The 6,257-nt window shown below is 29.3% G+C and overlaps 1 protein-coding gene across 1 annotated transcript in view; it reads left to right on the top strand.

Annotated features, from left to right (window-relative positions):
• Nucleotides 1-6,257, top strand: part of LOC107063474 (two-component response regulator ORR24-like) — a 14,729-nt gene that overhangs the window by 4,045 nt on the left and 4,427 nt on the right. The window lies entirely within an intron of this gene.

Below are 6,257 nucleotides of genomic sequence, written 5' to 3'. Positions count from 1 at the left end.
CATTGCAACCCCCCCATCCCCCCCCCCCCCCTCAGAGACACTACTCTGATCCCGCAATTGTGAATACAACATTATAATTGCGAGAAACGCTCTAGACTTAGGTTTAAAAAAATCAAACATTATATATGCGAACAAAGATCTTGCACTTGTGAGATTCTTCAGAAGATTATACTTCACAATCGTGAGCAGCACCATATACATTAATTGACAAAAACTACTACATTCAGTCAAGCTCTAATTGAATCCTCGAGATTTGTTCAAGACTCCAAGGAAACATAAAATGTGTATATTGACTAAAAACCACACTTAGGATATGCTGGAACCGCCAACTCACCAATTCTAGATCGTCTAGATGGAATATTAACCGTGGTCAATCTTAAGTTTCTTAAACTCAAAATTTTCAACCAATGAAGAATCCCTTAGTCCTTGTCTTGGGAGAAGCCTGTCAAACTCACATTTTAAATCACTCCCAAACACTTTCTGATCCGTAAAACCTATCCAAATAATTCAAAATTTCCTTTTTGGACCTAACAGAACAGTCAAAATTCAATTTCGAGAGCATTTATTTGGAATGTTAATTTTGGTCAAATTTACAATTTTCAAAACTAAAATTCTCATCAAAATTTGTTTGATCACTTCAAAAATCACGTCACTCATCCCTATATATAAAAATGACATACATAAGCTGTAAAAAGGGATAAAATAGAAAAAAAAACATAACAAAAACACAAAACAACCATAAGGGTCATTACATTTACCAATAATTGCAAGATTCACTTCAAACTCAAGAAATTAAGGATCCTCCTTATTGTCATATTTTTCATTTATGGGTAAACCATTCTCTCGAGTACATTATCGAGCAATAGAAGTAATAATATATGCACATGCACATATGTGAAAGGGAACTAAAAAAAATACATTCATGTTTGCTCTCTTTGGAAAAAAAAAATACATTCATGTTTGCACATGCACAAGTGTAGCATTTGATTTTCATCCAAGGATCCTTTTTTTTACTTCATTTTGAAAAGAATGACCTGCTTCCCTTTTTAGTCTGTTTAAAAAAGAATGTTTCCTTTTCTTTTTGGCAAAACTTAAATTTCATCTTTCTGTGTGGCATGTTTAAGACAACGAGATTAAAGGGTATTTTAATATATTTGACACAAATTTTATTTAGGACCACAAAATTGAAAAGTTTTTTTTTACTTTTCTAAACTGTCATTTTGGTACATGTCAAACTATGTCATTATTTTAGAAACGAAGGGAGTATTATTTTTCCATTCACAAGACGAACATTCTTTCAAATACATATTTGTGAGATTTAAAATACTAATATATACACTAGCACACACACATCTATAAAGAAAACGCTATTAGCTAGAAATATTTTACGGAAAAAGGTTAAGTCTATCTCTGACAGAGTGGTCAAAAAGGGTCAGCTCAACTCCACCCGATTCAAGCCTCGCGGGCCAAGAAATTTGAAGGGCTAGGGTAGGCCGGCTCTTCATTTGGAAGGGCCTGAAAATGCTCAACACAACCCAATCCAACCCTAGAAGGATCGAGGACTGGGGCGGGCTTGCCCTTCTTTTTTTATCATTTGTTTTCTTTTCAAAATTAAAATTCTACAACATCAAGAAAATGAGAAGATTTTCAAATCAAATATGACTAATAATGGTGTTGTTTCAATAACACTAGCAAAAGATCTAGTGTAATTAGAATATTAGGATACTAGATATGAGATATACATGTATCTATTATGATGCATCTCAGATACGTGAGCGAGATAAGAGAGTGGCAAGCGAGATCGGAGGGAAGCGGGGTTGCGGAATTTGTTTATGCATCCTATATACATGTGAATCCACTTAGATAGAGTGTATCTAGAAAAAACTAACTTAATTTTGAGTCCGTATCCCGAGATACATGTATTTGGACGTACCAAAATCTGGTAAGATTCATACTATTACAACATAACGTGCATTTAAATAATTAGATCATATATTAGAGAGTATTGTAAGATACCTTAAATAAATAATTTTGGCCCCATGGGCCAACCCCGACCCAGCTTGGATCAAGCCTCAAGGGCCAAGGGCTTATATGGATTGGGCTTATAAGCCCTAGTTTTAAATGGGTTGGGTTGGGCCAGCACCATGGGCTAAACCCATTTTGACGGCTATAATCTCTATACTATTAGAAATAGTTTAAATAAATTCTTCGTTATATTTTCGATACATAAATACCCCTTTCATTATACTTAAGGTGCAAATATACTAGTGTCATAATATTTTAGCCCAAATTTGCCCTAATTTTAACTAAGAGACACATAGCAAACTCTTAATCAAATGATTCATCCATAATGCATGTTAGATACTCTTCCATAAACTAAACACTTCTACAAGTTCTTCATTAAGGGTGTGTTTGGTAGAGTTTTTGGCTAAATTCATTCCTAAAGTATGACTTAAATCTAAAATCATCCTTGCACTATCCAAAAAGTTGCAAGATTCATTCTTTTGTCTATTTTTTTAAGAAACTCACGCCACCAACAAAAAAAATGTGTCAAGTCGAATGAATATACATACACATGGTTAAGCTAGTCGAGTTGGGTGATTTTTCTAATTTTTAGAAATTGAGGGTTTAAATCATATTCAGACAAAATATATTCAAATTCTAAATATTCTTTTTAAAAAGTATGGTCAAATACAACTCCAACTTCAAAAATTTCAAATAAAACAATTATTTTTTCTTATTTTCATAACTAAACATGTACGTAATTTCCCTAAATTTCCAGCATTTTTGTACATTGTATAAAATGTGAATTGCATTGTATATAACGTACATACATACTGACTATTTTATTAAATAAAATCTCTAAATAGTTGGGCATAATATTTTTAAAATGTATTTTTTACATAATCTTTCTAACCATCGGAACCTACTGTATAATTATTTCAAGACTTGCACTATCCAAAAAGTTGCAAGATTCATCCTTTTGTTCTATTTTTTTAAGAAACTCACGCCACCAACAAAAAAAATATGTCAAGTCGAATGAATATATGTACACATGGTTAAGCTAGTCGAGTTGGGTGATTTTTTCTAATTTTTAGAAATTTGAGGGTTTAAATCATATTCCGACAAAATATATTCAAATTCTAAATATTCTTTGTAAAAAGTATGGTCAAATAGAACTCCAACTTTTAAAAATTTCAAATAAAGCAATTTATTTTCATAACTAAACATGTACGTAATTTCCCTAAATTTCCAGTATTTTTGTACATTGTATAAAATGTGAATTGCATTGTATATAACATACATACATACTGAATATTTTATTAAATAAAATCTCTAAATTGTTGGGCATAATATTTTTAAAATGTATTTTTTACATAATTTTTCTAACCATCGGAACCTACTGTATAATTATTTCAAGACTTATGTATTGTTGCCAGTCAATTTACATGATGATGCAAAATACATAAAAACTAAGAACACACAAAATCTAAATTTCGAGAATGAAAGATTCATTTCATATTCATATCCTTATTCTTTTTAGGTAACTTTGATCTTCTCACCGTGGCTAAGACATGACCAAATTAAAAAAAAATACAAAATTATTGGTTCAATCAGTTTCTTGACAAAAATAGATTAATGAAGGGTGATTCTTGTTATTTTTTGGATAGTATAAGGATGTCCTTTGCTCACTTAGATAATATAAGGATGTACATTAGATTTGAGTCATAGTTGAGGGATGATTAATTATGAAGGAAAACATTTTCTGAAAATTGTTTTCCAATTTCTCATGTTTGGTTGGCTTAAATGTTTTGAAAGATGTTTTCCAAATCAACTTATTTTCCTCACATTTAGGAAAATGACTTCCCTTCGGAAATTAGGAAAAATGTTTTTCAAAACTCTTCTCCAATCTCAAATTACAATTTTTTTTCTTACACCAACTCTCCCATTCAAAAAAATAATAATTAAAATTTCTTTTTAAAAAAATAAATATATTTTACCCCCTACCCCCCAACTATCCCCTTCCCCAACCAAAAAAAAAATTAACAATTTCAAAATTTTAATTTTTACAAAGTAGTTCAAATTTTAAATTTTTTGTGTTTTTTTACTCCGTCCAATCCCTCCTGACTACCCCCAAACCCCACAAAAAAATTTAAGACTTTATTTTTAATTTTTTTTCTACCCCAACCACATTACCCCCCTCCCCCAAAAAAAAAAATACGAAAACGGGTTATATTTGCCCTTAAACTCTTAGAAAATGGTCATATTTATCCTTCGTCATACTTTTTTGATATATTTGCCCTTACCATCCACCTTTAGGCACATATTTGCCCTTGTACAGTTAAGTATTGTGCACCATTTTTATAAGTCTACGTGACGCCTACATGGCGCTTACATGGCTCCATGTGTATATATTTTTATTATAATTAAAATTTTATTTTCTATTTAGTATTCTATCGACCCATTTAGTAAAATTCGACCTAACCAAAATAAAGACCCATTAACCCTATTTCAATACCCATCCTTTCACATTAATTTAGCCATCAAAACATGATAATACAGAGACAATGGCCTTCACCTTTCTCTCCGTAGCTTTACAAGATCTCAGAAGAATCACCTTTTTATCCTAGAGAAAAGATTGTTGAGAAGCAAAAGTTTTACCAAAAAGTTATACTTGAAAGGGCGTTTTGACAAGATCACCTTAGCGGTCATTTCGGCTGCTTTGTTTATGATTGTAATTCAGAAAAATATCAAAAATTGAATTTTAATCAAGTCAAGGTATACTTGTGGCTGTTATTCAAAAAAGTATGACGAAGGGTGAATATGACCCTTTTCCATAAGTAAAATAAAGTACAATGACTTAATTACAACCTTATTAAATATATGTCATTATAAGTGAAAGAACTTTCGTATTAATTTTTCTTTATGAGTTGATTATTTTTTCAAATACATGTAATTTACAATACAAGTACAAATATATTTGTATGATTGCACACACATACTAGAAAAAACATAATTAATTAAAAATATGATATTTACTTTAACTCGACTTTAAATAAATAAAAAAATAAAACAATTATTAAAAATAAAAAAACATGTGGCAATATCATTAATTTTTATTTGCCATTGAAATTAATGACATTTGACGATGGGATTCCAATGTGAAGATAGTCAAAACTAAAACAAAAGTGTAACTGATAAATTTGACAATTTTTTTTCTGTCTGTATTAAACATGAATAGTGTGGGTTGTTTTAAATGTAACATTTTAAAGATTGAATTGCATTAATTTTGGTCTTATTTTCATCCAACTGTTCTCCATTTTTTGTTTAGTTTTCATTTTATTTTTTGGTTTCCCACTTGATCCGGTGTTAAGAGTTAGCATTGGAGCTCTGATTAAATACAAATTATACAATGCGAAGTCCATTCGAGGGTGATGCTCCCAATAGAATTTTCTCCATATCTAAAAATATATATATCAGAATTTCAATTGAATAAAAAAGAAGAATATAGAATAAAATTAGAAAAAGTAATTTTAAATGTTCGAATATTGGTAAATGGACCAATGAATGGTAACAAGTAGAATAATTATAAATTCAGATTTTTTGAGGTTTTATATTATTTATTAGATATATGTTATTAAAAAATCACTAAGGTTGTGTTTGATATAAGAGAATAAAAAAAAATATTTTACCTTTTTTTAATGATTTTAAAAATGTCATTCGTAATTAATAATACAATGTGAAAGATATAACAGAGAAATAATGATTTTATGATGTTTTTGAACATTTAATATACATAAGTACCGATTGAAATAATTAAAATGAAGAATTAAAATATTATTTAAAGAAAAATAACTCACTCATATTAGATTCCTTAAAAAATGATAGATGTCCTTTTTTCTTATAATTTATAATATTTTTAGAACATATTTTTAAGTAACTAAACACTGAAAAATGATTTTATCAAAAAAGTCCCTAAAAAGAAAAGAAAAAATAAAAATAAAGAGACAAAACTATACTTTTGTCTTGACTCAAAAAACAAAAAAAATGGTCAACATAATTATTGATATTGTTACACTAACTTGGGGAGGATGCTATATATACATGTCACAAAGAAAGAAACCACTCCAAATTAGAGCTTCTTCAACTGAAAAAGTACATTAGACATATAAAAATGGTCTTCGTTCTTTTTATTTCTTGAATCTCATCCTTTAAAGTAACGCTTTTTTTTTTTTTTTTTTTTTTTAAAAAAAAAA

The sequence above is a fragment of the Solanum tuberosum genome, unplaced genomic scaffold (assembly GCF_000226075.1).
Source record: "Solanum tuberosum cultivar DM 1-3 516 R44 unplaced genomic scaffold, SolTub_3.0 scf00358, whole genome shotgun sequence".
Taxonomy (NCBI): Eukaryota; Viridiplantae; Streptophyta; class Magnoliopsida; order Solanales; family Solanaceae; genus Solanum; species Solanum tuberosum.
This window is presented reverse-complemented; position numbering and strand designations above follow the sequence as displayed.